Genomic DNA, 22,999 nt, shown 5'->3' with positions numbered 1-22,999 from the left:
GGGCTGTGGTCATTTGATGGCTTGACTGGGGCTGGACGATCTGTTTTCAAGATGGCACATCACATGCAGCTGCGGTAGGAGACTTCAGTTTCTAGCTCACTGTTGTCCAAAGGCCTCAGTTCCTTATCAGGAGTGTAGGGTGACCAACCATCCTGGTTTGCTCAGGACTGAGGGGGTTTCAGAATGAGACTCTCAGTCTAAAACCAGGAAAGTCCTGGGCAACCTGGTGACAAGTTGGTCACCTTATGTAGATTTCTTTCCCTGGGGCTGCTCACAACATGAAGAGTGATCTGAGAGAGTGACTAAGACAGAAACAACAAGATCTTTTATAATCTAATCTTGGAAGTAACATAACACACATCACTTCTGCTATATTCTGTTTGTCACACAGATAAGCCCTGGTACATTGTACAAAGTGACTATACAAGGGTGTGAATATCAGAGGGTGGGGATCATTGGAGCCATCTTGGAAACTAGCTACTACATTATCCCAAAAGTCAGTGGCTTAAAGCAATCACCATTTTAGTATCTCTTATGAGTCTGTGGGTTAACAGGGCTCAGCTGGGTGGTTCTTCTGTCCCATAGGTTGTTGGTTGGAGCTGAAGTCACCTGGGGCTTAGTTGGGCTAGATTTCCAAATGACTCATTCACACAGCTGGCAGTTGGTGCTGGCTATTAGCTAGGATCTCAGCTGAGGCTACCAACAGGAGAGTCTTGATTCTCCTCCACAGGGCTTGGGCTAGGTTCTAAGAGAATGTCCCAAGAACAAGCAGTAAGAGGAAGGAAACGGAAGCTACCAGTCCTCCTAATGCTTGAGATCAGATATCCTCAAACATGCTGTATTCTATTGGCCAAAGGAGTCACAAGAACAGCCTAGACTTAAGAAAAGGGGAACTAAACACTACTTAAAAATATATTTTTTAATCTTTTAATGTGTATTTTTTTGAGAGAGAGAGAGTGTGTGAGCAGTAAGGGGCAGAAAGAGAGGAAGACACAGAATCCAAAGCAGGCTCCAGGCTCTGGAGCACAGAGCCTGATGCAGGGCTTGAACTCACCAACCGAGAGATCATGACCTGAGCAGAAGTTGGATGCTTAACCGACTGAGCCACCCAGGTGCCCCTATTTTTTTTTTTTAAGTAATCTCTATGCCCAACATGGGGCTTGAACTCATGACTCTGAGTTCAAGAGTTGCATGCTGTACTGAGCCAGTCAAATGCCCAAACACTACTTCTTGATGTGAGAAACAGCATATGTTTATAGGGAGAGGAGGAATTATTAGGGGCTATCACACTCCCTAAAGATTTTACTTTTGGGTTTCTCACTGGAAAATGTACAAAATCCCGAGAGGTGGAGAGGTGTGCCAACCACTCTCAAATTCCTTGATCTATAATGTTGGCTTTATTTTTTAAATGTTTTTTAATTAAAAAAATTATGCAAATAACTGTGTAATGATATTCACTAATAAGAAATTAGAATATACAGATAAGCACAAGAAAATACTCCCTGTATTTCCAATACCTAAACACAATACTGTATAATTTTAGTACATAGCATCCTAGAATTCTATGCAAAAATAGTTTTATTTTACAAAAATAGAACTAGTCTGTACCTGTTTTAGAACCTGCCATTTTCATTAAAACTACAGTGTGAACATCTTTCTGGGACAGTTAACATAGAGCTACATCAGTTTAAGCTTTGTGGAGTGTTTCATTGTATATCCACCAATAAAGGTTCTTTTTTTTTTAAGTTTATTTATTTATTTTGAGGGAGAGAGGGGTGAGGAGGGGCAGAGAGAGAGAGGGAGAGAGGGAATCCCAGGCACTGATAGTGTGGAGCCTGATGTGGGGCTCGAACCCACAAACTGTGAGATTATGACCTGAGCTGAAGTTTTATGCTTAACTGACTGAGCCACACAGGTGCACCGCCCACACCTCCCCCCGCCCCAGTCCACCATGAAGATTCTTGATTGCAACAACAGCAACCAAATCTGGCTAACTGAATCGATGAAAGAGGAATTTTTTGTAAGGGTGTATAATAGTCCACAGAATCTATTATATGTTAGTTTAGTGTTCTATTTGCTATTGTAGTATAGCAATTCATACAACTTAGTGGAATAAAGCAATTGCCACTTTAATATGCTCATATAGTCTGTGGGTCAGGAATTCTAACAGGATACAGCAGGGATGATGTCACAATGTCTGGGACCTCAGCTGGGAAAACTCAAACTAGGAGTGAGATGAAAAGCTGGTGAAGGGGGAGGGTAATGGAATCATCTGGAAGCTTCTTCATTCACACGTTTGGAGCTTTGGCTGGGATGACTTGAATCCTGGGCTGAGCTAGAACTCTTGTCCAGAGGGCCTATACATGGCCTCTCTGTATGGCTTGGCTTCCTCACAGTGTGGCAGCCTCTGGGTAGTCTGACTTCTTACAGGGTGGCTCAGGAGCTAGTGTTCTACTAAGCAGGGAGAAAGCTGTGTGGCCTTTCATGACCTAGCCTTGGGAGTCACTTTCACTGTAGTCTCTTGATCTAAGTGCTCACAATCCTGCCCTGATTTGAGAGGAGGAGACATAGGCTCTCCTTGTCAATGGAAGGAATGTGACCATATTCTAAAGTCACCGTAACTAGGATAAGCTAAGCTGCTATAATAATAATTAAAAAAAAAAAAGCCCAACTTAGAGTGGCCTTAATGAATAAAAGTTTATTTCTCTCATATATATCAGTTCCAAGCTGAGTTGTTTAGGTCAGGGAGGCAGCTCTGTTCCACCAGACACTTGCCTATATGTCACTGGAATCTAGGCTCCACTGCCAACATGACAGTCTTGAAAATCACTAACTGTCCTTGTGCCTTTGTGGGCAAAGCCTCAGGCAGGAAAATCTCACTGGCCACACTCAGCTTACATGCTTATACGTTGTCTATATGTTGCCTTCCAGGGAGCATGAGTGGGCCTATCTGCCTTCTTTTGGCCTCTGTAGTGAACAGCAGGGGTGTTTATTTCCTGTCTTAGAGTTTCCCCCTAAGAGGGAGGATGATCAGGTCCTAGATACGCTAAGAGCAAAAACCATCCAGTAGAATATGAGTGTGTCATATTTCATTCCCTATTGATAGACATTTAGTTTGATAGTATGTTATTGTAACATGTTTTCTACAAATATCTTTGAATACTTATAAGATTTTTTTCCCTTTGAGATAAATTCCAAGGAGTCATGTTGGTTTCTGATCTCTGCATCAGACTGGCAGGATCCCGTTGAAGACAGCAACTCTCCCTTTTTTTCAAATGACAGATGGCAACTGGGGAATTTGTAAAATAAGCCTGGGAGAAAAAGTGAAGAGATCCAGCATGCACTATCCAGGGTGTCCCAGGATTAGGTGTTGGTGTGTCCATGATCATAACTCAGTCTTGTTTTTGGAGCACTGTGTGAAGAGCTTCATATATACCACCTCAGTCTTCACATCAATCTGATGAGAAAGGCATTATCTTCATGTGGTAGATGGAGAAGTTTAGGTTCTAAGAGATTAAGTAATTTGTCCAAGGCCTTAGAACTAGGGTTTAATCCCAATCAGTGCTTTGAACCACTTCCTCCCTCTTGAAACATTTGATCTTGGGTTACTCCTTCTTGTAGCCCAGCTGCCATATTGTGGGAAGCCCAAGCCACATGAAGAGGCCATGTATAGGACATTTCAGACAACAGGCCCAACTAAGCTCCCACCTGACACCAGCATCAGCCACTAGCCATGTGAGTGAGCCAGCTTGGATTCTTCAGCCCAGTTGAGCCCCCAGATGGCTGTAGCCTCAACAGACAACAGATGGAGCAGAATTGCTCAGTTGAGCTTAGTCAATCCAAAGACCAGCGAGAACTAATAAAATGGTTGTTGTGTTAAGTCACTAAGTTTTGGCAAGATTTGTTACATAGCAATGGATAACCAAAACAGGTGGGGAGTTACTCATTCTTGGAGGAGTCCCACAGAGCCTGAAGAGTGGTTTTCTGCTCTGAGGGTGTAACTGGGGTAGGGGGCTTTTGATGATCCTTGATGAGTTCATTGCACTGGATTAGGTCTGTATATAACAGTTTTCCTTGCCCCAGCTGGGAAAAACCTCACTGAGTCACGAGGCTGGGAGGAGAAACTATGTGTGAATGAGTTAACAGAAATCTGGGCAAGATTCCCAAAGTAAATAATGTTGATTCTCAGCACAAGGAAGGCATTGCTTAACGCTGCTAAAACTTGCATAAATAGTCATTGCTTTATGACTGATCTGCTATATTTTCAAATTTCAAAAAAGTAACCATAATAACCATCATTAAAAAAAAATAACAGCACTTGGAAATGCTTAAACACTGTGCACAGTTTCTGAGGGGACTAAGAGGGTCCTTATCCTTTGAACTTCATAGTCTTGTGGGAAAGAAGTGGTGCCAATATGACCTTTGGGTAGCCCCAGTTGGCGTTTGGATCTCAAAGCAAAATCCAATGCCTCTCTTCCACTTAAAGAGTAAAGGAGAAAGTCACCACAGTTCAGCGAGATAGTAGCTGTTTGGCCTCATTAACTTAGGCATTTACCCTCGGCTCCCTCACCTCTCAGCCCTTTCTAGTCTAGTGGTTCTCAAACAGGGGGACATCAAAATACATTTGGAAGTATGTAAAAAAAAAATTGCAAATACTAGGGTTCCTCTGAAAAAGATTCCCATTCTGTAAGTCTGGGGTGGGAATCCCAGAATTTTCATTTTCATGAGAACCAGATGATTTTTGCACAGATGGGCCCCATATGCATCTGGAAGAGGGCTGCAACCTCAGGGCTTCCATAAAAGCATGGAATGGAGATGGGGTGAGTCTTCTCTAAGCCAAACCTCTGAGGACCTGGATGGATCTGGGAAGCAGGTCAAGATGGGATCTTTGGATTCTAAGCCAGGAAGGATCCAATAAACCTATCTGGAGCAACAGGTTTCACACTGTTCTTTTTTAGAGCCCTAGGATTTTAGAGGTGCCATCACCTCACCCTGACAGTTTCTCTTTAATCTTGTTTTGTTATGGTAGGGTTCCAAGAAAGATTTCATTATAAATAGTTTTTTTTTTAATGTATATTTATTTGTGAGAGAGAGACAGAGACAGAGACAGAGACAGAGAGTGAGTGGGGGGAGGGGCAGAGAGAGAGGGAGACACAGAATCCGAAGCAGGTTCCAGGTTCTGCGCTGTCAGCACAGAGCCCGAATGCAGGGCTCAAACTCACAAACTGAACTGTGAGATCATGAGCCAGGGTCAGACACTTAACTGACTGAGCCACCCAAGCGCCCCCCTCCTTTTCTTTAAAATAATTTTAATGTTTATTTATTTTTGAGAGACAGACAGAACACGAGCCAGGAGGGGCAGAGACAGAGGGACACCCAGAATATGAAGCAGGCTCCAGGCCCTGAGCTGTCAGCACAGAGCCTGACACGGGGCTCAAACTCACAAACTGAACCGTGAGATCATAACCTGAGCCAAAGTCAGACACTTAACCAACAGAACCACCCCAGGTGCCCAGAAGAAATAGTTTTATTACTAAATGCCCTCCCTGCTTAAAAAAGTTCCCACGTTGGTGAGATCGAAGAGCAAACAGAACCTTCAAACATCTATGGTGGGAATGGAAAATGGTACAACCACTGTGGAAAATAGTTCAGGGTTCCCAATCACTTAAACATACAATTATCATATGTCTCAGTCTGCTCGGGCTTCTATAACAAAATGCCATAGACTAGGTGGCTTAAATAACAGACATTTATTTCTCACTGTTCCAGAGGCTAGGATTCTGAGATCAGGGCTAGGTTCTTGGTGAGGACCCACTATTTGGCTTGCACTTGGCTGCCTCTCACGGTATCCTCACATGGGGGTTGGGAAGGAGCTCTAATCTCTTCCTCTTTTTGTAAGGTGCTAATCCCATGATGGGGGCCTCACTCTCATGACCTCGCCTAAACCTAATTACCTCCCACAGGCCCCACCTCCAAATACCATCACATTTACTGGGGCTTAGGCCTTCTTTTGGGAGGACACAAATATTTGGTCCATCATATCATGTGGCCCAGCAATTCTACTCCTGGATATATACCCTAAAGAATTCAAAACAGATTCCCAAGCAGATTCTTGTACACAAACGTTCGAATGTTTATTCACAATAGCCACAAGGTGGAAACAACCCAAACGTCCATCAATTGATGAGTAGATAAAAAGTAGTACATCTGTACAACGGAATATTATTTAGCCATAAAAAGAAATGAAGTGCTGATAAACATGAATGAACCTTGCGAACATTGTGCTAAGTGCAAGAAGCCAAGTCAGGAAAGGCCATGTTATTGTATGATTCCATTTGTATGAAATGTCCAGAACAGGCAAGTCTGCAGGGGCAGAAAGAAGATTAGTGGTTGCCAGGGACTGGAGGGTGGGGGATAATGGGGGGTTAAGCAGGGGGATAACCTGCTTAATAGGTATGGGCTTCTTTTTGGGGTGAGGAAGATGCCTTGCAGCTAGAGCGTGGTGATGGTTGCACAACACAGGGAATGTGCCAGATGTCAGCAACCACAAATTTTATGTTACATGAATTTTATTGCAAGAAGAAGAAACAAATCCCAATCAACAGATTTAGACCAGCCGTCTCGTTTTTTGCGGACAAGGAAGCTGAGGTCAGAAAAGGGGAATGACCTGGTGAGATCACCCAGCCTGTCGGGGGTGCAGCCACGCTGTTGACCTTCGGCCTGCCACAGCAGGCTGCTTCTCTTCCTCAGCACACTTGCTGCTGTCCTGAGCTGAAGATTCAGACGCATGCCACCCCATAGTTTCTGCAGCCAGGCCCCCTGCCTCCCATGCAGAGGTCCGCCTTCCCTACCCGCAGAGCTCGGCCGGCCTTCCTTCTGGCTACTTCCAGGGCCTGCTCTGTGCGAGGGTGTCAGTGAAAGACAAACCCGTGCCCAGCATACTTGAGCAAATCTTCCCAAAGGCTTCACCCCCAGCTGCTGCCTTCTGACTGGGTCTATAAGGGTCGGGTGGATTGGATTCCTTACATTGCAGACATTGCTCAGTTTCCCAAACTCCAGCTGAGTTGTCTGAGGAGCTGCCGGTGGTGGTCCTGGGGCTGGCTAGGATTAATCCAAGCCACATGCATGTGTGTGCAGTTGGCTCTCCTCTCTGGCTGTGGGACCACATGCATCTGTCACATGGCAGATGCTTAACGAAGGTTCACCCGTGCTAGCGTTCCTGTCTTGGGGTCAACCCGGGACTGTCTTTTTCATTTTAGTTCAGGGTTCAGGAAAAGCCCTGAGTTTCCTCGGTGTCCCTGAGAATAAAAGACTCAAGGTAAGCTTGTGTGTGAAGTGAGAGTCATTTCCTCTGGTCACTGAGATGGAATTATTCACCATTCTGGAAGTGACAACAGAAGGCGGTAACTTATTTGCATTCATCTGCATTATGTGCGAATGTTGGAGGTCAGGTCTTCTGGAACAATGCCTCCAGCCCCTTCCCTAGTGTCTCAGAAAATTACTAAGTCTTTTGGTTTGTCCCAGATCCTGACCTTTCCTCATATCTCTTAGTTATGGCCTCCAAACTTACCATGGATTTTTAAGAAAGTGCATTAGCATACGAAGGGGCAATTGCAGAACTCTAGTGAGTTCGAGTGGCTCTGGAAATTTACTGAACACAGCAGTTGAAAAACCTGGCTGAGAAGGGAAACTTAGCCCTGCCCACTTTCGTCCAGGACCTGCTTCAGGATGGGAATGCGGAGGGCGGATTTCCTCAGGCCTGACAAGGTGATTCTCTTCTTTCAGGCTCGGAAGATTATCTAACACCCGAAATTTGTACTTGGAGATTGGCTTCACGCAGCAGGGATGAATGGGGACACTAAGGAAGACTGCAGAGCAGCAGTGGCTGCAGTTTCTAAACTGCCATTTGGGACAAAGTGGCAAAGGAGAAAATTTTTGCAATGCTGTGGTTTAGAGTGAATATTTAGAACTCAAGGCTGAGGGCGACCTTGGTGGTTGTGTGTGGTTTCTGCACTGTGGGGACATAAATGCCTCATTTATGGATGCAGACTTCGTCCAGCTGGGAAAGGTCTCCCAGGACAGGGAAGTTGAGGAAATGCTGCAGTCTCCATTCCTCATTGGTGATTTCAAAGTGTACAACCCTGCTCAATGCTCTGAGAAGTCCTGCAGCAAAGGAACCTGCTTTAGGGTTTTTGACCCTGTGTTTCCCAAAGTTATTTGACCTCAGAATTCTTTTTCCCTCTTCACAACCCTCATTTATACTCTGTGAAAGCCACGTTTCCAACAACCCACTTGGAAAATGCTATCCCAATGTCCAGAGGAACTGGTTCTCACCCTTAATGCCTCACGGTGAGCAGTGATGGGGATATTCTGGCAGGACACATGATGTGGAATCCTGCTGTGATAAACCAGGAAATAAAATTGTGTATTGTGCCTGTTGGGCCCCTTCCCATACTGAGATATTGTGATTCTCTCTGCAACAGTAACAAAACCACTGACATGTACTGAGTGGCGTGGACTAGGAGCTTTTCCTACGTCATCCGTGTAATCCTCATCAACTCTATTACCCCCATTTTGCCAGTGAGGAAATTGAGAGCCAGAGAGGTTATGTGAGGAGGTTACTGAGTCACATCAGTAGCAGAGCTAAGATTGAAGCTGAGGATGGTGGGACTCCACACTGGCATTCTCCCCTTAAACACCGATGGTGAGAATAGAAAAAGGTGCAGTTGCTGTGGAAAATAGTTGGGCGATTCCTTAATAAGTTAACCATGGAATTACCATGTCTTAGTTTTCTCGGGCTGTGTATAACTAAATACCACAGACTGGGAGGCTTAACCGATGATATTTATTTCTCACATTTCTGGAGGCTAGGAAGTCTAAGATCAGGGCTGGGTTCTGGGTGAGGGCCCTCTTCTGGCTTGCAGATGGCCACCTCTCATTGCGTCCTGCCTGTGTCATGCCACAAGTTGCATTTTTGAGGCACTATTTCCAGAGTGTCTGATTCCCATCAGGAACTTTTTTGGACATTGGAAAATTCACTCACCTTAGGGGATTTTGTTTTCCTCCTCCATGGGTTTTATTTCTCCTGGATTTGAAATACAGCTCTGATATTTACTGGTTGTGTGACCTTGCTAGGCCTCAGTTTTCTCATCTGTAAAATAGGATAATAATCTCATTTGCCTCTTTCTGACCTTTTCTTCTTTTACTTCTTCCTTTCCTCCTTCCTTCTCCCTTAATTTCTTTCTCCCTTGTTTTATTTTTCTGTTCTTCCATAAACCCTAACCTCTGGTGTTAATTTTCCCCTGGAAGAGCCTTGAAACCCCACCATGGATCCTCCCTAAAGTGGCTTGAGAGGTACTGATGGTTTGTCAATAACAGAGCAAGAGAGAAGCAGCTGCTGATTAATTCCATGCCAGCCAGTGCATTCTGTGCTCTGCATCTAGAATAGGGCAGTTTCCAAGGTGACCGTGACTAGTGTGTGAGGACAAGGTGAGGGCCTGGAATTATGAGCTGCCAAACTCGTAAAGAACACAGGCTTCCTCTGAGCCACTCGTGGCCCGCTGCTCGCCAACCAATTTAGCAACCGACTTGCGGCAAAGTATTCCCACAATGTTTAGTGATCAGTGCATCTATAAATAGGATTGTAAGAACAATTTGGATAGATGCTAATATATGGGTTCAGTCTCCGAGTGACTAAACCTCGAGTTGTTTTGACCTCAGAGAGCCATCAAAAATCTTCTACAAGGAATAATTCTACAGTCATCTGTGGCAGATGTTTTGTTCCTCTTCAACATGTCCTTGTGTGTATAATTTACTAACATGATAATAACGTGCTGCCTGGCACTTTGCAATTTACAAAGTGCCATCACACACTTTTCACGTGATCCTTGCAAGACAAGCATTATTACTGAGGTTCAGGGAAGACAAGTAACTCGTCCCTAGGACATACCTATTGTGGGGTGAATGGTGTTGGGGAAAGGCAGGGAATGGGGAAGCTGGTGGGGGTAGTAGAGTCCGAATTTCAGACAAGGACTGTGTGGCTTCTAAACTGATCTTTTCTTATCCCACTAAATCCTATTTCCTGGCTTAAAAGTCTTGGAACAATAATTTCCTCTCCTGTCCTCAGAGGGGCCAGCATGTTGGGGTCAAGTACCCCAATCTCTTCTTTGATTACTTTTAAAAAAATATTTTATTTATTTATTTTTTTAAGTAATCTCTACCCCCAACATGGGGCTCAAACTCACAACCCCAAGATCAAGAGTCACATGCTTTACTGACTGAGCCAGCCAGGCCTTCCTTCTCCTTTGGCTACTCTGCATTAAAAGCAGGCTTGCCAGACTTAGCAAATAAAAATACAAGATGCCTCCTTAAATTAAATTTTAGACAAACAATAATTTTTTAGTGTAAGTATGTCCCATGGTATATTTCATTTGGCAACCCTAATTAAAAGTACTTGTTATTAAAACTTTTTCCTTTAAAATATGTGAATTACCTATAGGAAATTTTGAAAAATCATATAAGCAAAAGGAAGAAAATAGAAATTACTCCTAATTTTACCATGGGGTAATATTAATAATTCAATATTAACTTAATATTTTGATACATCTACTGTGACCTTTTTTCCCATGCATGTACTTATATGCATAAATTCCTTTTTTAAAAATAGAAAATGAGATTTACTGAATATACTACTTCAGAAATTTTTTTCCTCACTCAGTAATATATCATGAACATCTTTCCATGCCCTTATGTATTCTGTAATATTCAAACCTGCAAGGTCATCAATTGGATAGCATGCTGCCTTTAGCTATCTCCCTATAGACAAACCATTAGGTTGTTTCCAATGTTTCATTATTATAGACTTGCCATGAACAATCTTGGCTAAGTCTCCTTGCTCATCCCTGGGATAAATTTTTGCAGTAGCATTTCTAGGTCAAAGGATATGCAAACTTTTAAGGTTTTGTTACATATTATCAAATTGTCCTTCAGAAAAGTTGTGCCAATTTACATTCTCACAAACAGTATTCCAAAGCGGTATCCCTTGTATATTGCCAACACTGGGGATTATCATTAAAAACAAACAAGAGGGGCGCCTGGGTGGCGCAGTCGGTTAAGCGTCCGACTTCAGCCAGGTCACGATCTCGCGGTCTGTGGGTTCGAGCCCCGCGTCGGGCTCTGGGCTGATGGCTCAGAGCCTGGAGCCTGTTTCCGATTCTGTGTCTCCCTCTCTCTCTGCCCCTCCCCCGTTCATGCTCTGTCTCTCTCTGTCCCAAAAATAAATACAAACGTTGAAAAAAAATTAAAAAAAAAAAACAAACAAACAAGAAAAATAATCATTTTGATTCTGAGATTACCCTGACTCCATAATCACATTCAGCACATTCTAAGCCACTCTTAATGGTCTTATTTCTTTCTACTGAGTCTTCAGTTCTAAAATAGAGAAGAAATCAGATTAGGGATAGAAATTACTGACTGTTCCAACACATGCCCATATCAGACATCAGTCATTAATTCTGCCTTTCTTTATACTGCGTTTGGACAAGGCTTCAGAATCTTAAATCATCCTAGTTTTGCAGGTGGCCATTACTAATCTTAAACAATTGCTTCTCAGGGAAAATTTTCCTTTAGAGAAGAACTCAGTCAATAAATGGAGAAAGAATGATTGAATTAGAATGGTATTGATCATCGGTGGCTGTTTATATCAGGTGCCCCATGGAAGAACACAATGTCACATTGAAGTAGCCTTGGAACCTGAATTTGATTAAGCTTCTTGATCTCACTACCAATTTTTAGGAAATGGAGATCACAAAGAAAATGTTAAACTACTTTATGAATGTGTAATCAGTGAAATCCAGACTGTGGGAAACTCTATAGGTAAAATGATCTCTTTTCTTTAGGGAAAAAATAAATGAATGAAGAAATAAAAACTGGTGGGAAACCTAAAGATTAAAAGATATCCAAAAGATATATCAGTCAATCACATTGTATGGACCTTATTTGGATTCTTATTTAAAAAAAAAAAACTATTGGAAGAATCAACTTTTTAACATTTATGAGACAATTAGAAATTTGGACACTAGCTATTTAATTGCATTCAGAAATGTTATTAATTATTTCTATGTGATAATACTACCATAGCTGTATTTTTAAAAAGAGTTCTCATCTTGGGGAGAAGGGGCCAAGATGGTGGTGCAGCATGGAAGTACTCTGATTCTTTCATCCCTGAAATGCAGCTAGATTAGCACCAAACCATTTTGCACATCTAGAAAGTTGATCTGAGGATTAACACAATCTGCATAACGTGAGCCACAGAACTCAGCAGGAATTCACCCCGAAAGGAAGAACAGGAAGAAATTACAGCCAGGGACATAACACAGATATAAGCAAGATGTCTGAACTAGAATTTAGAATCATGATAATAAGAATACTAGCTGGGGTTGAAAAAAGCATAGAATCCCTTTCTGCAGAGATAAGAGAAGTAAAATCTAGTCAGGACAAAATTAAAAATGCTTTAACTGAGATGCAATCTTGAATGTACGCCATGGCAGCAAGGATGGATGAAGCAGAGCAGCAAATCAGTGACATATAAGAGAAAATTATGGAGACTAGTGAAGCAGAAAAAGAGGGAAACTAAGGAGGCAAAAGAGCACGATATAAGAATTGGAGAACTCAGTAACTCATTAAAAAGGAATAACATCCGAACCATAAGAGTCCCAGAAGATGAAGAGAGAGAAAAAGGGGTAGAAGGTTTGTTTGAGCAAATCATAGTGGAAAACTTTCCTAACATGGGGAAAGACATAGACATCAAAATCCAAGAAGCACAGAGAACTCCCATTAGATTCAACAAGAGTTCTCATCTTGGGGTGCCTGCTTGGCTCAGTCAGTTAAGCATCTGATTCTTGGTTTTGGCTCAGGTCATGATCTCACAGTTTGTGGGATCTAACCTTGCATCAGTCTCTGCACTGACAGTGTAGAGCCTGCTGGGATTCTCTCTTTCTCTCTCTCCCTCTCTCTGCCCCTTCCCCACTGACACTTTTTCAAAATAAATAAATAAACATTAAAAAAAAAAAAAACCTGATGTTTAAACAAAATAAAAAAGTCTTCATCTTTTAGAGCAGTGATTCTCAGTTTTGAGATTTTGCTCTCTAGGACACTTGGCAATGTCTGGGGATGTTTTTGGTTGTCAAAACTGAGGAGAAGGGGTGTTACCGGCCTCTAGTGGGTACAGGCCACAGATGCTGCTAAACAACCTGTAATGCACAGGACAGCTCCTCACAACAAAGACTTATTTGGCCCTCAATATTAACAGTGCTAAGATTGAGAGGCCCTGTTTTAGAGATACATACTGAAATATTTATGGGCAAAATGACACTATAGGTGGTATTTGCTTCAAAATAATGTGTGTTAGAGGAAATGGATGAAGGTTTAGATGCATAGGCTGGTTGATTGTTGTTGGTTGGGGTTTGGTGTGGGTTATGGGGGGGATCATTATATTCTACCTCCTTTAGATAAGTTTGAAATTCTCTGTCATAAAAAGTTTTAAAAAACCTTCCCATGAGGTAAATTGCCATGTCTGGGGTCCTACTCTAAGGACCCTCTTTAACATTCTCTGGTGACTTTGAACATTTTCTAACCTCATTCACACGGAAGTTGTGAAATAGTTTATTTTTGATGTCTTCCTATCTTTGCCTTCCCTACCACCTAAGGAAAGGTGTGTAGCTTGAGCTTTTCTCACCTATTTCCTTACCTGCAAAACAGGAACATGAATGAATCTCGCTTATTCCCAGGAGCTGCTATGAAGCTCAGGATTCCATATTGGCTAGCATTACCAAATTGTGACATTTTTCTCCCCTTAAGTACAGTCTTTCATTTTGAATGAAATTCTGCATTTCAGTGTAATTTTAGCTTCATTGAATTAGTTTGGAAGTAATCCCTCCTCTTCAATTTTCCAAAAGAATTTGTAAAAAATTGATATTATTTCTTCCTCACATGTCAGGTAGAATTCACCTGTAAAGCCATCTGGACCTGGAATTTTCTTCATGGAAAGGTTTTAAACTATAAATTAATTTCTTTAATAGATTTTCAGTTTATCTACTTATTCTTCAGTGAGCTTTGGTAGTTTGTATCTTTCAAAGAATTCATCCATTTCATCTAAATCATTAAATTTATTGGCATAAAGTTGTTCATAAATTTACCCTATCATCTTTAAAATTTTTTTAAATGTTTATTTATATATTTTGAGAGAGGGAGTGTGAGTAGGGGAGGGGCAGAGAGATAGGAGAGAGAGAGAGAGAGAGAGAGAGAGAGAGAGAGAGAGAGAGAGAATCCCAAGTAGGCTCTGCACCACCAGCACAGAGCCCAATGTGGGGCTTGAACTTATGAAACTGAGATCATGACCTGATCCAAGATCTAGAGTGGGATGCTTAAGTGACTGAATTACCCAGATGTCCCCATCGTTTTAATCTTTGTAGAATCTATAGTGATAGTTCCTCTCTCACTTCTTAAATTGGTACTTTGTGTCTGAATTAAAGACTTTTAGGAGACAAAAATCAACAGGAAGATAGAATTCCTTTGTTCACATGAGAAAACCTATTTAAGTTTGAAGTCTTTGCTTTTACACATTTTAATAGAATTGTTTCTAATGCTGAATTCATGCAGCCAGAGGCTTATGGGAAGCAGAAGGGAGACAGTCTGATGAAAATCTGGTTTGTAACCAGGCTCTGTCATTATGAAACGAGAAAATGGAGAGGATAGGTTGCCTTGAATTTTTTTTTTTTTTGAATTCTGAGTTAGCTTCAAAGAATCAGGTAGTTTTGGTCAGGGCCATTGACTCCTACATTCTGGATATTTTCCAAACCGTTCACTTAACCGCCTTATTATTTTAGTAGCATGTGATCCTAAATGATGTCACTATGCTTGTTTACTCCCAAACCCTGGAGATTCTAACAACATGGAGAAACTCAGATAATATTCTATGTCTACTTTTTCCAGGAAGCATTTGGGAGAAGTTTGAAATAGGGGGAAAATCATGGGTTTTAGAGTGAGGCAGATCAAAGTTCAATGTTCGGCTTTGCCATTTACCAGCTGTGGACCCAGGGCAAATTCTGAAAATTCTCTGAACTCTTACTTTCCTCATGTACAAAATGGGGATGAGACCTAATTAATAGAGCTCCTGGGATGTTTAAATGAGATAATAGATGTATCTAGCACATATTTACAACTCTGAGTGGATATCAGAGTGTGGTCCCTAGACTGATAGCATCAACATCACCTGGAAACTTATTAGAAGTATGAATTCTTGAGCTCTGTCCCAGATCTGAATCAGAAATTCCAGGGGGCAGGCAGCAATCTATGTTTTAACAAGCCTTCCAGGGGCTTCTGATGACTGGTCAACTTTGAGAACCACTGGACTAGCACATTCTTTGGCAGATGGTAGAATCTCAAGAAATGCTAATTTTCTCTCCTTCTTTATACTTTCTTGATAACCATTCTTCCAGCTTATTCTTGGCTCTCATACTGATTAAACTCCTCAAGAGTCAAAACAGTCTTTCTCTGTGTCTCTTTTTTTCCTTTCTCTTTCCAAAGTTCCTGGTGAGTGTTAGCATTCAGTAGAAACTCAGAGAAAGTTAACTATATTTCCACGTGCCCAATAAGGACAGAAGCGTCCTTGGCTTTACTTATTTATTTGACTTATATAGCACCTTGGCTCAATTGTGTGTCTGGAAGATGAAGTGTTCAGTGTATGCTGGGAATGAATACCAATCTACCTCAGACACCAGGGATGTTGGGAGTGTAATGTCTTCTTCTCACTGTCAGCCAGGCGCCACTTCAACCCCAATAAACATAAAAGCCAGAGCAATGTCATAGACCATTTGGTCTTGATTAAAGAAGAGATGTAATAAAACCTCATCAATTCACAGGAAGTGGAATGAGAGAGAGGAGGAAAGGCCAATAAATAAATGAAAGACCTCAGTTGTATGGAAAATGCTTTTGTTTAAAAAATGCAATTTTATTTGCATAGCATTTTTGGTTGAAGAAAGCACTTAAAGCTGAGGCCAGTTAACAGCTATCCTGCAGGATTGCTGTGAGAAATGAGCAGTATCATCCCAGGTACATTCTAAGCACGGTGACCTTACTGTTCCCTCAGCACTCAATAAATAATATTATTAAACGATTACTGGTGGTAATAGTAGGTGGTGAGTGGATGTTTATTGGATAAGTGGCTAACTGAATGAGTGGTTAAATGAATGAATAAACTATCAACTCATGTGATCATCTACTTTTTCCTTAGTTCAAAAGCAAGCTTCCGGGAAAATCCAATCAGTAGCTAGTGAGTCCCATAAAACCCACCAAACAAGTACAGTTGAAACTAAAAAAAAAAAAAGTCTTTTCATAATAGTCACAAACTAGAAACCACCCAAATGTCCATTAAAAGGTGAATGAATAGGGGTGCCTGGCTGACACAGTTGGTAGAGCATGTGACTGACTCTTGCTCTCAGCGTTGTGAGTTTGAGCCCCATGCTGTGGGTAAAACCTACATAAAAAAAAGATGAATGAATAAAGAAATTGTGGTTCATCCATACAACGGAATACTATTTTTTTTAATGTTTATTTTAAGACAGTGGGAGAGAGTATGTGTGCACAAGTCGGGGAAAGGCAGAAAGAGAGAGAAAGAAAGAAAGAGAATCCCAAGTAGGCTCTGTGAGCCGAAATTAAGAGTTGGACTCTTTTTTTTTTAAATGTTTTTATTGTTTCTTTATTTTTGAGAGAGAGTGGGGGAGGGACAGAGAGAGAGGGAGACACACAATCCGAAGCAGGCTCCAGGCTCTGAGCTGTCACCACAGAGCCTGATGTGGGGCTTGAACTCATGAACCATAAGATCATGATCTGAGTCAAAGTTGAACACTTAACTGACTGAGTCATTCAGGTACCCCGAGAGTCAGGCCCTTAACTGATTGAGCCACCCAGGCTCAATACTATTCTATACTATATTCTATATATTCTATATATTTCAATACTATTAAAAAATAGTACTCCGTTGTATGGATGAACCACAATTTCTTTATTCATTCATCTTTTTTTTGTGTGTGTAGGTTTTACCCCTAGCATGGGGCTCAAACTCGCAGGGTGTGCCTGGGTGGCTCAGTTGGTTAAGTGTCTGACATTGGCTCAGGTCATGATCTCGCCATTCTGGAGTTTGAGCCCCGTGTCAGGCTCTGTGCTGACAGCTCAAAGCCTGGAGCCTGTTTCAGATTTTGTATTTCCCTCTCTCTCTATGCCCCTCCTCCCACTCATTCTCCCTCTCTCTCTCTCAAAAATAAATATTTAAAAAAATAAATGAAAGGAAACAAACTACTGATACACACAACTTGGATGAACTTCAAACACATCATACTGAGAAAAAGAAGCCAGACACAAAAGGTTACATACTGTGTGATTTCATTTCTATCACATTCCAGACAAGGCAGATCTAATCTATAGTCAGAAAACATATCAGTGGTTGCCTGATGCTGGTGTGGGGGTTGGGATTAATTGCAAGGGGACCTGCAGGAACCTTTCAAGGTGATGGAAAAGGTCTACATCTTGACTGTGGTGGTGGTTACAAGAGTGTATACATTTGTCAAAACTCATTGAACTGTGTATTTAAAATGGATGGATTTTATTGTCTCTAAATAATACCTCAACAAAGTTGATTAAAAGAAAAAAGAAAATAGCAACAGTCTTTCCTCCCAAGGCCTGGAAACCACTTGTGGTGCCCGTGTAGATTATGATGGGACCTGCCCATTTTATTCTGCTCTGTCTGGAGAAGCCAGGCCCCATCCAGTCAGGTTCCATTTACCAGAGCTGATCACCTGGGGAGGCCACTGCAGTGGTGTGGGACAATGTGGCCACAAATGAAGTAATTGCTGTAAGCAAATCAGGTATTTCAAGCTTGCTCCTCAGGCCCTCTGTTGTTTTGCTCTTAAACTAGATGTTAACCTCTAATTTCAGCACTGACCTGGCATGTGTCCAAAATGCATTAAACACAATGTTCCAAGCCCTGAGGGAACCATTCAGAGGGCACCAGAGAATCTTAACAAGCTGTCTCACCTTGAAAGGCTATCTTACAAATCGATTTCCAAACTCCTACAATCACAGACATTCTCTATGGCCTGCAACCCCACTGTAGTGTGGGTTTGGTTACCATAGAAGAATCTGGACTGAAGTCTGGGATGAAAGAACAGGCACCATGGAGGGACTGTTCAGAATACCAGCTACCACTCATCATTACATCTGTCTAGATATCATCTCAAATAACATTTCACAATCCAAAGGCAATTATTTGAAGCATGGAGAGAAACACACACAAAATAAATATCACCACCAATCAGCAATTACCACAGATTAACACTTTGGTCTATTTTTTAGGGATACACACACACACACACACACACACACACACACTTATTTAAAATAAAAATAGGATCTTACTGTACAAATGGTTTTGTTATCTGCCTTTCCACTACTTAATTTAGTGGGAACATTTCCTCACACCATTAAATAGTCTCAATCAACTTTCTATTAGTCAGTTCTTGCTGTGTAACAAGCAGCCTCAAAGTCTTAGTATACAGACACAGTAAATTAGTTCTCATGTAGGGGTTTGTGGGTCAGTGTAAATGACTCTGGTCCATATGTCTCCATCTTGCCCCTAGGATCAGCAGGCTAGTTCCAGCGTGTTCTCATGATGATGAGAGAAACACAAGGGGACACACCCAATGGGTACACTTCAAATATCTACCGATTTCATATCTGCTACCATCCCTTTGGATAGAACAAGTCATGTGGGTGAGCCTGAAGTAAAGAGACAAAGAAGTAGACTCCACAGTTTGTGGAGGAATCACAGTTACGTGGCAAAGTGCATGGATACAAGGAGGGAGGTAAACTTGGGGCCAATAACGCAGTCTCCTGCACACCTCATTTTCAATGACTCACGTGGATGCTCACAAATTCATTTATTTACCACACAATACAGCGTTAGGTGTCAGCAACTATTCTAAGTGTTTTATAAATATTTCATTCTCAAAACAGACCTATGAGGTAAGTGCAGTTATGAACCTCACTACACAGATGAGGAAACTGAGGTACATAGAAGGTTCAACAGTTTGCCCACAGTCATCCAGTCAGTAAGTGGGGAGTGGGCAGCAAGGAAATCCACATCCAGAGTCTGTACCTGGAAGTGTCATGTTAGGCTGCTTCCCTTATGATCTGCCCATTTGCCCCCTGCCCCCACTGGACTGAGCACCCAGTGCAGTACCCGGGCCTGGGGGCACTGAGGGTATATTTCTTGAATGAATTTAATCATTATCTTATCATTATATATTTAATTGGTTCCAGTGTGTTTGGCCAATATAATACTATATGGGTTGAATTGTGTCCTCTCAAAATTCAGATGTTGAAGGTCTAACCGCCAGCACCTCAGAATGTGACTGTATTTGGAGAGAGGACCTTTAAAGGGCAATTATGTTAAAATGAGGCCATTAGGGTGGGTCCCTGTCCAATCTGACTGCTTTCCTTATTAAGAAGAGGAAACTTGGACACACAGAGAGACATCAGGGATGCGTGTGCACAGAGGAAAGACCACGTGAGGACACAGCAAGAAGGTAGCCATCTGCAAGCTAAGGACAGAGGCCTCAGAAGAAACCAAATCTGCCGACAATTTGATCTTGGACATCCACTTCTAGAACTACGAGAACATAAATTTGTGTTATTTAAGCCTCCCAGTTTGTGGAATTTTGTTATGGCAGGCCTTACAAACTTGTATGTATGCCAATATGAGGCTACAGGCATCAATGAAGAGAAATCTTTCCTGAGATGACAAAGAGGAGCAAACAGCAGAACTTTGGAGGCCTTTCTGCCCTGCTCAGAAATGCAGAATTGGGGGATGGGTAGGCCTAACCAGGGGTCTATAACTCCTTCTAAATGAGCACTTCATTTCCTTCTGTAGATTCTCTTTAAAAAGGCATGCAAATAATAGGGCAAGAATTATGAATAGAACTTAGAAAATTGCCATCCACAGGCAAGGATTTATAGGAAGTTAAGGGAGATTTTTTGCAGCCCAAACACCCCCTACTTCTCCTTCCTTACATACCTGCTAACTGATTCATTCATTTGACTAACATTAGGTGTCTGCTATGCTGGGAGCTGTGCTGGGTACTGAGGCCACACCGGTCACAGGACAGGAAGTACCTGCTCCCTCGGGGCAGGCCTTCTAGTTCTCCTGAGCAGCTAAAATATTTCAACTTGAAATGTTGAATGGGAGTCGTTAAATAATAGTCAAGTGAATTCCACACTCATAAATTTCACTTTCTCACTGACTCATTCATTCAAAAATCTTTTTATGTATTTATTTATTTTTAAAATGTTCATTTACTTTGAGAGAGAGAGAGAGTGCACCCACACGTGTCGGGGAGGGGCAGAGAGAGGGAGAGAGAGAGAATCCCAAGCAGGCTCCGTGCTGTCAGTGCAGAACCCAACTTGGGTCTCGAACCCGTGAACTGTGAGATCATGACCTGAGCTGAGATCAAGAGTGGCACTCTTAACTGATTCAGCCAGTGGGACACCTGGGTGGCTCAGTCAGTTAAGCGTCTGATTCTTGATTTCAGCTCAGATCATGATCTCACAGTTCATGAGATCGAGCCCCATGTTGGGCTCTGTACTGAAGGTGCAGAGCCTGCTTGGGATTCTCTCTCCCCCTCTCTCGCTGCCTCTCCCCCACTTGTTCTCTCTCAAAAAATACATAGATAAACATAAAAAAAAATCTGTTTAGTGCTTACTAGGTCCCAGGTGCTGCTCTAACCATACGAGATTGTCATTGTCATCTAAGGGCTCAGGTCTAATAGATGACAGATAAACTTATGAACCAACGGCAGTAATGGGAGTGGAGTAGTGGAGTGGTACTGGTGTAGTGCAGGGGACTATGGTCATGCAAGGAATTGTGGTAGCACAGGGGGCTGTGGTAGTTCAGGGACTAAGGCTGTGCAGGGGACTATGGTAGTATGTGGGAACTGTGGTCATGCAGGGGTCTGTGGTAGTACAGAAATCCTGGTCAAGACATGGTCACTCCACTGAAAGCATAAAGACTCTCAGGGCAAGGATATTTGTGCGTAGGCTTGAAGGAGACCTGGTGGATGAGACGGGTAAGGAGGATCTTGGTTAAATTAGAGCTAGTTTAAGCAAAAAGGGGGAGTTTTGCAGAGCACCCAGGGGCTGTTCTGGAACCCACAGGAAATAGGGTCTCTCAAGGCCTGAGACCAGGAGTTGGACAGATTCTGGGAACCAAAGTAGAGATTTCATCTGACTTGCCAAAGCTTTGAGGTCTATGTCTCTCCTCTTCTCTTCACATCTGCCTCCTGCCCCTGCCTCAGTAGAACAGCTTTCTTGATTTTTCTACCTACCCACAACTCCTGAGCTGACCCATCTTTGAATCCAGCAACAGCAAAATGTGACTAATTTATTTTAGGCCCAACAGCACATTCTTGGGAGAAAAAGTTCTCGTTGACCTGCTGGAGTTGGGTATCCACCCTTGGTCCAGTCAGCTGTGGTCTGGGAAGGGCAGGAGCACTGCTAACAATAATGCCTGCAAGGCCCATTTATAAAGGTGGATGAGGGGCGCCTGGGTGGCGCAGTCGGTTAAGCGTCCGACTTCAGCCAGGTCACGATCTCACGGTCCGTGAGTTCGAGCCCCGCGTCAGGCTCTGGGCTGATGGCTCGGAGCCTGGAGCCTGTTTCCGATTCTGTGTCTCCCTCTCTCTCTGCCTCTCCCCTGTTCATGCTCTGTCTCTCTCTGTCCCAAAAATAAATAAAAAACGTTGAAAAAAAAATATATAAAGGTGGATGAGGGGGTCTCAAGAAGGGGTGAGGCAAGCCACACTGACACCACAGAAAGCATCTTCCACAGGTGCACAGGTGGGGAATCCATTATGGCTTTTAATTTAAAAATCATTCAAGGAAACTGGCAACACGTGAGATGAAGAGTAGCAAATACTACTGGTTCAAGTCAAATTCCCAAACCAACAAGAATAACTAAACACAAAGAATTATACAGTAAAGCTTAGGTAACAAATACCAGAGGATTAAGTAGTAGAATCTTATGAGATTTTCATAGTCAGTTTAACCAAGAAGGAGGGGGGATTATCAAATTCAGGGGGTCCATCTGGGCCCCAGGAAGGAGTTTGAAAGATGGGAAGAGGAAAAGAGCAGAAAAAAGAGAAAATGAAATCTCTGCAGGTAGGGGGGCTATAGCAGAGAAGAATCAGAAGGGTCTGGAATTCCCATTTATGGGGCTTCTATTATCACTATTGATCCTGTGACCTTGCTGCATGTGGCCATCTTAATTGGATAGAAATGATCAGTCAGCTTTTCCAGACAAGGGACATTCCTTTCTCTTTCAGTCAAGAGTTTCCCAGAAGCCTTTGGGACTGCTAGAATTTCTGTTATGGAATTCAGAAATCCTGATGATTTGAGGGCAGGACCATATATTATGAATACCGGGACATTTAAAAATGGCAGAGAGGCTGGGGCGCCTGGGTGGCGCGGTCGGTTAAGCGTCCGACTTCAGCCAGGTCACGATCTCGCGGTCCGTGAGTTCGAGCCCCGCGTCAGGCTCTGGGCTGATGGCTCAGAGCCTGGAGCCTGTTTCTGATTCTGTGACTCCCTCTCTCTCTGCCCCTCCCCCATTCATGCTCTGTCTCTCTCTGTCCCAAAAATAAATAAACGTTGAAAAAAAAAAATTAAAAAAAAAATGGCAGAGAGGCAAAAAGAAAGAAAAGAAAAGAAGAAAAAAGAAAAGGAAAGAAAGAAAGAAAGAGAGAAGGAAGGGAAGAAAGAAAACTTCATAAAATATGACTAAAATATACCAAAATGTATCATTTTAAAGACAGGTCATCAGAAAAAGGGAAAGATAATGGTGATAATTTTAGCTTGTATTTTCAGTCATTCTTCTGAAGATATTAAAGGAAAC

This window comes from Lynx canadensis, chromosome C2 (genome assembly GCF_007474595.2).
Source record: "Lynx canadensis isolate LIC74 chromosome C2, mLynCan4.pri.v2, whole genome shotgun sequence".
NCBI lineage: Eukaryota > Metazoa > Chordata > Mammalia > Carnivora > Felidae > Lynx > Lynx canadensis.
The sequence above is the reverse complement of the archived record's forward strand: the minus strand, read 5'-3'. Positions refer to the sequence as shown.